Source organism: Myotis brandtii, unplaced genomic scaffold (genome assembly GCF_000412655.1).
Source record: "Myotis brandtii unplaced genomic scaffold, ASM41265v1 scaffold83, whole genome shotgun sequence".
Lineage (NCBI taxonomy): Eukaryota > Metazoa > Chordata > Mammalia > Chiroptera > Vespertilionidae > Myotis > Myotis brandtii.
This window is the reverse complement of record NW_005371371.1, coordinates 1,420,475-1,430,034: the sequence shown is the minus strand read 5'-3', so window position 1 is coordinate 1,430,034 and position 9,560 is coordinate 1,420,475. Positions and strand designations below refer to the sequence as shown.

The window sequence follows — 9,560 nt, the reverse complement described above, 5'->3', positions numbered from 1 at the left end:
ATCAGCTGCCTCCTGCACACTCCCTACTGGGGATGTGCCCGCAACCAAGGTACATGCCCTTGACCGAACTCAAACATGGGACCCTTGGGTTCGCAGGCTGACACTCTATCCACTGAGCCAAACTGGTTAGGGCTCACTTAGGCTTTTATATATATAGATACTGTATGTACATCCATCAATCTATAATTGGATATATATAATACACATACAATGTTATATATGTATAATTTATATATTCAATTCTATATGTCTATGTGAGCATTTTAAAGATAAATCATGAATACTGTTTTGTACCTTATGTAAAATCTCTTAGAGATAATTTCTTATCAGCACACACAGTTATTTTATCTGATCTTCCTCACAGCTAAGTTTAATCTGATATGCATGGTACACCCACACCTATCTAGCATTTTCCAATGCTTTTGTACAATGCAGGAGTATCCACTGCCTGGGTCCTAAGGTGACTCCTGCCACTCCCACCCAGCTGCCTCGGCCCTTGTGGTTCCAGGCGTGCATCCTAGGAAGTGTGTCCTGGCACCTCCAGTGCCTGCTCCTGCAGCCTGTCCCCTGGCCAATGGGAGAGGGTGCTGTACGCTGCAGAACTGACACAAAACTTTGTTTATTGAACTTTATGACTCTATAAGATGCTGCAGTAAATATCTTTGCCCAATGTACATGTGCAGATGAATTCCTAGAAGTGGCTCAAAGGTACGAGCCACTTTTAAATGCAGAGAGATGCCCTAGCTGGTTTGGCTCAGTGGATAGAGCATCGGCCTGCAGACTGAAGGGTCCCAGGTTTGATTCTAGTCAAGGGCACATGCCCAGGTTGTAGGCTCGATCCCCAACCTGCGTCTTAGACCTTATGAGTTCCCAGGTGCTCGGGTTGGATGTGGCACACATTAGGGGCCAATAAAAAAACGAGGAAGCAATAAACTCACAGAATGTTGGCGCTGGCAGGCACATTGCAAACCAGAGGCCCTGAGTCACCCTGATAAATCCTGACCACTTCTCGGGCATATGGAACGTTACGGACCGGGAGGCTCCGCAGGAGTAGGCATATGACAGCTCCGTAGGGCGTGGGGAAGTAAGAGGCAGCTGTTGCTACTACTGTCAGAACCTACAAGGTATGAAAGCCATAATAGCCCGGCCGGCGTGGCTCAGTGGAGGAGTGTCAACCTATGAACCAGGAGGTCACAGTTCGATTCCTGGTCAGGGCACATGCCCGGGTGGCCGGCTCGATCCCCAGTGTGGGGCGTGCAGGAGGCAACTGATCAAGGATTCTCTCTCAACGTTGATGTTTCTATCTCTCTCGCCCTCTCCCTTCCTCTCTGAAATCAATAAAAAGATATAAATAAATAAATAAATAAATTAATTAATTAATAAATGCAGAGAGAGAATTGCTAACTCCCTCCAAATCCAATTTATTTTAATCAATGGTTGAACACTAAGTCTGTGTGCCTAGAGTTGGTAACACAATGCCCCACAGAATGAGGGTGCTCACCTGCTGCATGGCTGAGGCTCCAAACACAGTAGGGGAGGGGGACAGGCTAAGGGCCACTACTTTGGGTGGAATCTACCATGGTGGATTGTGGTGCTGGTATGAGGCTCAAAATGGAAAGTCTGGATGTTGTAGATGCCAAGCCCAGATTTTCCAGGGTCAAAGCCTCTGGCCCTGACTCTGCTGGCCATGGGATCATCTTCCCAAATAACTCGAGCCTTGGAGGGGCCTTTTAAGAATGGAACCTGGAAGTTGTGATTGTAACAAAGAACACCTGTCGCTAGACCAACTTACACATAACCTGTCTTCCCACGGCCTTTCCATTTATATTTTGAGGTGTTCTCAAGGTCAGGGATATTAATGAAGAGAAAATTTCAGCTTTATCCAAACCTTCATGGAAAGCAAAGAGAAAAAGCTAAAGAAGCTGCTTTTTAAATCAACAAAGCAACCTAAAGATGAAAAGGACTCTTGTAACAAGTAGAAGGCATTTCACTTTATGGCCCAGTAATTACACTTAATAGTTATCTGTGGAATACAATGATATTATTTCAGTAACATATAAAATATGCTTGGGTTCCTCAAAAAGTTGATCACAGATTGATCATAGGACCCAGCAATTCTGCTCCTAGGCATATACCCCAAATAGCTGAAATTAAGTGCTCAAGTGCATGTACTGAACACATGTAGACACATGTTCATCACAGCACTGTCCACAATGGCCAAGCGGTGGAAACAGCTTGAATGTCCATCAGCAGATGACAGATAAACAACATGCGGTCAATCCTTCAATGGGGTGTTACTCAGCCAGAAAAAAGAATGAAGCACTGGCAGATGCTATAATATGGATGAACCTTGCAAACATGCTCCATGAGAGAAGGTTGGCACAAAAGATTACACATTGTATGATCCCATTTATGTGAATATCCAGGACAAGCAAATCTAGAGACAGAAAGCAGATTGGTGTTTGCCAGGGGCTGGGCGTAAGGGGAATGAGGAGAAACCATTGAATGGGTACAGGATTTGCTTTTGGGGTCTTGAAATTTGATAAAAGTGGTGGTTGCACAACGTTGCGAATATACTAAATGCTGTTAAATTGTTCACTTTAAAATGGTTTACATTACATGATGTGAAATTCATTTTAATAAAAATTTTAAATGCTTAGAAGGCATAGTACAGGAAAAACAGATGACTTTTTTCCGTTTCCTGTTCCATTAGCAGATAGAGATTTGCAAATTATGTTTTTGACTGCAGCTCTGATTAGCTTCTAGTGCTTGGGAGATGTGCCGGTGCTCAGACCTCAGCAGATGTGCTGACCTTGACCTTGTTATGGTTCTGTGTAGGTTTTCTCCTCACCAAGAATTAGATCAGATGCTATGTGGTGGATTTGGTGTGTAATTTTGTTTTGAGCAAAAGACATTAATTATCCTTCAGGAAAGATTGGTCCTTTTGGTTTAACTATTGATAATTTATTTTATGAGAAAAAGAAAAACTCTACAAAGTTTTCTCTAGGTTTAACAGAAGCAGTAAGAAGAAGTCTGTTAAGTAGGCATTTTTGTGTCTCTGAACTCTGAAATCTAGGGACCACTCTGTTCTAAGCCAATTTCATCAGCTCTGACCCCTTCTCACATGAATGAAAATGAGATATTTCATTTAGTGAGGTGTCTGCTGAGTTCCCACCTCAAAGAGATTGTGGATATGTCACAGGTTTGTGTAATGGATTCCTAAGTGCTTCATGAAAGCTTTTCTTTGTCCCTCCAACTGTCTTCTCTCTGGCTGTACCCAGAATGAACTGTGTGAAGTCTCTCACAGTAATTCCTGCATCTGCCTCAGCCTCCCTGGTAAATGCAGATGGGAGTTAGAGACTGATTTCCAAGAGGGCTGGCTGCATACTTTCTTGGTGCAAACCCTGCACCAAGTATAGTCTTTGCTCTCAGGAGCCCCTGGTCTTGGGTGCAGTAGCAAATGTTCAGACAGTTACATGGATGCTCTTCTTATTCTGGAGCTTAATGAAACTCATTCATAGAAGAGATGTACATGTGTTTTTATATAAAGAGAATGAACAGAAGGCTGCAGGAAGTGTGTAAAGTTTTCATGAGAGAGACTAAAATTTTAGGTGGGTTTTGAATGGTGGGTAGAATTTATGTTATATTTTCATTTAATACCTGCTGTTATTTTATCTAACAAGATTAGGCATAGCTATTAACCCCAAACCAGAAAATATAAACAAGTATGAAAAGAATAGACTGAAAATGATCATATATGTCTAACCAAGAGACAAAGCTATTAGCACTTTGGTCTGCATCTTTTCAGAAGCCCGGTCCCTCTGCCCCTCCCCTCCCTGCATTACTTTAATCAATGTTTATTGCCTATGTATGAGCTACTTAGTATGTATCAGGCACTGTGCTAAGAGTATATATATCTAGTAATATGATTATAACATTCATAAAGTTTTATAATCTGCCTTTTTCTCCTAATAGCATATTGATTCCCACCATGTGTACAAATTTATTTCTGCAGCATCATTTTAAATGACTGCAAACTATTCTGTTATGAAGCTATAAAACAATTACTTACATGTGTCCTTATGTTGAGTTTTTCCATTTTTGCTAGAATAATCAGACAGTGATGAATACCTTGGTTCTAATCATTTTGCACATTCTTAGTTATTTCCTTTGGATCAATTCTCAGAGTCATTGCATCAGTGGGCATGTCCATGTTAAAGGTTTTTTCTAGCATACTACTTACTAAATGGCCTCCTCAGTGCACAGGTTTATGCTGTCACCAGTAGAATAGCCTGGTGTCTATTGCTCACTAAGAACATTTAGATAATTTGATAGGTGAAAATTCACCACCTGTTTGTATTTATTTGATTACTACTGAGTGTTGTTTCATATGTTACTTAGATATTTTGCCCTCTTCTCTTTCTTCCTTCTCTTTCTCCTTCTCCACCTCTTCCTCATTTTCTCTTCTTCTTACCTGAATTTCCTTTTCACACTTTTAGTTCATTTATCCTGGTGTTTTATTATCTATACTAATAAAAGCCTATGTGGCCCATCGCGCGTGATGTTGCCACAAGATGGCTGCCACAAGATGGCCACCACAAGATGGCCGCGCATACAGCAGAGGTGGGGTCCAGTGGCCACTCCATGCAGTGAGGCCTGAAGGCCCTACGGCTCCACGTGGCGTGGAGGAGGTGGGTCCCAGCGGAGGAGGCGGGTCCCAGTGGAGGAGGCGGGTCATGGCAGGGAAGGGCAGTTATGGGCGATCAGGCCAGCAGGGGAGGGCAGTTGGGGGTGATTGGGCCGGCAGGGAGCAGTTAGGCGTCAGTCAGGCTGGCAGGGGAGTGGTTAGGGGGTGATCAGGCTGGCAGGCAGGTGAGTGGTTAGGAGCCAGTGGTCCGGATTATGAGAGGGATGCTCCCTGCCAGCCCAATCACCCCCAACGCCCCTCCCCTGCCGGCCTGATCGCCCCCAACTGCCCTCCCCTGCCGGCCTGATCACCCATCACTGCCCTTCCCTGCCACAACCCGCCTCCTCTGTGCAGGGCAGCGGAGACGCCAGGACAGGCCTCCTCCACGCCGCATGGAGCCGCGGGACCACAGGGATCGGGCCTAAACCGGCAGTCGGACATCCCCTGAGGGATCCCAGATTGGAGAGGGTGTAGGCCGGGCTGAAGGACAACCCCCCCCTGCACAAATTTCGTGCACAGGGCCACTAGTTGGTTTATAAAAGATCTTTATTTATTAAGAATATTAGCCTTTGTATTAAATACTTGAAATGTATTAGCAGATGGATGTCCCTGGACTGGCAAGAAGAAAGGGGAAAAGCTTTCCAAGCAAAATAAATGGGAGAAACGTGATTCGGAGGTGGAAGAGATGATGCTTGCTTAGGAAAACACATCACGCTGTGGTGAGCCTCAGCAGAGCACTAGAAGTGGGTACAAGAGGATCAGAATGAGTGTGGATAGAGAGGGTCTGAGGCCAGCACATGGAGGGCCTTGAAGCCAGGCTCAGAACTCTGATCAGAAACTCTGAAATACCCCTGAGCAAAGTTAAAAAGTGTGTGTGTATGTGTGTGTGTGTGTGTGTGTGTATGTGTGAAGTTGACTGAAAGCCAATAAACTATTATTCTTAATATAATCTTAAGTTCTTTTAGCTATGGGTATGGAAGAATTTTCTGGCATAAAATTTTCAGAAACGGCAATAAGCTTAGAGACCATATTTCTCGTTTCTCTTAGTAGTGGGAACATGAATTATTAAAGACTTAATTCTGACTAATAATAATTTTCAGTTGGTTGAAGCATCATTTGGTCAGCAGTGGCTTTCTAGACTTCATGATGCTTAGTACTGTGGGAAAATCTTAAGCTCCTGGAGATGTTTCCAATTTCTGGGGAGAGAGTGAGGGACAAATAAAACACACACACACACACACACACACACACTGATTTCAGTACGCCAGTTATATGATGTCCCGTAGGACAGGAAGGTTCCCAAAAAGAAGAAACACATTTGATTGGGGACCAGATAAGACTAGAAAGGCTTCCGTTGGTAGGCTGATGCTGGAGGTCCACAATTCTTCACCTTTGTCTTCAGAGGTCTCACGCCAGGGGACACGAGGTTCTGGAGTTTGATGTTTCTTCTGCATTAGACTCAGCTCATATCCTGCTCCAGTGCCTGCCTGTGGCTTTTTTATGAGGCGAAGTTTAGAGTTTTGAAAAGTAAAGGATTTCAGAAGGCTCTACCAATGGTTCTCAACCTTCCTAATGTCACGACCCTTTAATACAGTCCTCATGTTGTGGTGACCCCCAACCATAAAATTATTTTCGTTGCTACTTCATAACTGTAATTTTGCTACTGTTATGAATCGTAATGTAAATATCTGATATGCAGGATGTATTTAGGCGACCCCTGTGAAAGGGTTGTTCGACCCCCAAAGGGGTCGCGACCCACAGGTTGAGAACCGCTGCCTAACCTTTCACGTAAGCCCAATCTGTTTCAGAGTCTACTCTAGCCCTGAGAGGCTCTACAATACTGACTGTGTTCCTCAACCTCTCTGGACTCTAATCATCTCACCTGTCCCATAATTCTAATCATACTGCATGCTTTCAAACTGTCCCACCCAAACTCTTATGTTGAAGCCTTAACACCAGAACTTCAGAATGTGACCATTTGGAAATAGGGTGGATGCAGATGTAATTAGTTAAGATGAGGTCATGCTGGGGAAGGGTGGTCCCCTTCCAAGGACTAGTGTCCTTATAAAAGGGAAACATTGGACACAGAGAAGCGACCACAGCGGGGAACACCATGGGAAGACTGGGGTTGTGCTGCCACAAGCCAAGGAACCACCAGAAGCCTAGGTGAGGCCTGGATAGATCCTCCCCTCGCACCTGCAGAGGGAGCCGGCCCTGCCCACACCTTGATCTGGGACATCTGCCTCCAGGGCTGTGAGAGAATTAGGTTCTGTTGTGTAAGTGACTGTAATGGTACTTTGTTAGACGGCCCTAGGACACTAATCAGCATACTTACCTGGAAAGGTTTAGGGAGCACTGACTAGGCTAGGGGATGCATGAGCGAGGTCCTGGCTCCTGCAGGCAGCCCGTTCTTGGCTGACCTCTCCTGTCCCTTGGCAGGTGTAGTGGGGCTGGAACAAAAGCATTGCTCTCAGTTTTGCCTCCTCAGCTATTAAAATACAAAAAGTCAAAAAAGGTCACTCACATGAGAAAGAAGCCATTTCAGTGAATGCCCCCCTTTGCTGAAGTTACAAGGCAAACATGTTATTGTTTATTTTCAACTCTTCTTTCCGACCCCTAGGGATGCAAGTCCCCAGAACCCCAAAAAGGACCTCTTGGAAAACACTCCACGATTTGTGGCAGGGAAGGTCAGATTGTTTGAAAATGACTAATGATTAGTTTACAGTGCTTCTAGCACAGGTTCCAAAACAATGGAATTAATCTTTAGAGGGAAAAATTAAAAGGTAGTTTGCTCCCGCGGGAGCTGTGCGGGTTGGCACATTAGGCTGATGAGTGCTCATCGGGACAGACAGCAGAACCCCAGGATGCCTCATTGTTTAATCAGTGTAGGAGATATCAAGTTGATTAATCCGCTTTCCTCTGACAGAGCTCTCGGCGCCACTGTCCTGGAGCTGTTTCCATTCCCCTGGATGCCATGGCTCTGCAGGGCACAGGGGCTGCTGGCTCTCCAGCTGGGCTGTGGGCAGGGATGGGGCTCCTTTGCCATTGGGCATCCCTCTACTTTGGGGTGCTATTGGCATTTGGTTTGTTGCAAACACTACCCCACAGGGCAGCAAACCTGGAGGGCACTTGCAGGTAGGGATGGGGCTTTTCCTTCCCTCCTATGTCTGCAGAGCCATCCACATTTTTTGTGCCCGAAACTCCAATCTAAGGGCGCGTGGGGGAGTCCTCACAGTGTGCACATGCCGGCAATTTGGACAACTTCCGGGGACCCTGCATCCCACATCTGCAAATGTGGCCACTGAGTCCATGCCACTGTGTTTTTCCTGAGGGAGGCACACCTGGAGGAGTAGAAAGGGCTTCTAGAAGCCCAAGTGGCTGGTTTCACCTTGACCACCCTCAAGTAGGGCGTTCCCAGACAGAGTCTGGTCCAGAGCTTAAACTTGGGTGGAAGGTAATTAAACAAACCTATACTACTTTTGTCACTTGACCCATAGTGTCCTAGGTCCAATCAAGAACATGTCTTTTCAATTACACACACACACACACAAAATATTTAAAAGTATTATATCTATTTTGCCCAGCCTGTGTGGGTGGCTGGTTTCACCTTGACCACCCTCAAGTAGGGCGTTCCCAGACAGAGTCTGGTGCAGAGCTTAAACTTGGGTGGAAGGTAATTAAACAAACCTATACTACTTTTGTCACATGACCCATAGTGTTCTAGGCCCAATCAAGAACATGTCTTTCCAATTACACACACACACAAAATATTTAAAAGTATTATATGTATTTTGCCCGGCCTGTGTGGGTCAGTGGTTGAGCGTCGATCCATGAACCAGGAGGTCACGGTTTGATTACCGGTTGGGGCACATGCCCAGGTTGGGGGCTTGATCCCCAGTGGGGGGCTTGCAGGAGGCAGCTGATCAATGATTCTCTCTCATCATTAATATTTCACTGACCCCTCTCCCTTTTTTTCTCTGAAATCAATAAAAACATACTTAGAAAAAAATAAAAGTATGATATCTATTTTGATTGATACAGTCACGCTCATTTATCCATTTTATATACATCCAAGAAAATCGTTACATGGCAGTGAGGATTGGTGGATTCGGGGGAGCCTATTAGAATTGCTCCCGAGGAAAGTGCCCTGCTGTCCATGTGTCCTGGTGGCGGCTCTGAAGCAGATGTGAACTTCAGGCCTGCACGGGACTCTCATTCCTCTTACATGTGATTGTGCGTTTGTATGATGCTCAGCTGACCAGGAAAGGAGTGTGTGTGTGTGTGTGTGTGTGTGTGTGTGTGCGGTAAATAATTGGGACTAGGAATAAAACTGACCAGGAGGGAAACAGTAAGTTGTACGAATGACTGATATTCTTACTTTTAATCAAGGCGACCCCTTGGTGATTATAAAGAATTGGTAGGCTAGTGCTACACTGAATTTGATGAAACTTTCTGGCATTTTTAATTCCATGATTTGGAATTGTGCAGTACATTTCTTGGTCCTCAGTCTCCATTTTCACAGTCTGACATTTCACTGTCTCCTAATTTTAGAATCTTGAAGTGCTTTTAAAGTGATAGCTTTGACAACGTCGAAATCTTATTATAAGGGCAGCAAAGAAAGTTAGCATGTACATATTAGCATGATTTTTATTAGCCTTTAAGAGAAAAAATTGGGCTATTTTGAAAAGTCAACATTAAACAAGGGACATGTATCAGCATTATTGAAGAAAAGAAGTTTTTTTTTTTGTTCATTTTATCTTGTAACAAATAATCTTGGTGAATATACTATTATAGTATACTAGAGGCCCGGTGCACAAAAATTTGTGCACTCGGGGGGCGGGGGGAGGGGGGTCCCCCAGCCCAGCCTGTGCCC

General features: G+C 44.7%; 1 long non-coding RNA gene across 1 annotated transcript in view; it reads right to left on the bottom strand.

Moving 5' to 3' along the window:
- Positions 1-143: 143 nt before the first annotated feature.
- The window catches only part of LOC106724451, a 23,022-nt gene continuing 13,605 nt past the window's right edge, over positions 144-9,560 (bottom strand). The window contains exons 2-4 of the long non-coding RNA XR_001360252.1: positions 9,137-9,139; positions 5,205-5,211; positions 144-160 (exon numbers count right to left, since the gene is read on the bottom strand). This is a non-coding gene — a long non-coding RNA (uncharacterized LOC106724451). The remainder of the gene's footprint in view (positions 161-5,204; positions 5,212-9,136; positions 9,140-9,560) is intronic.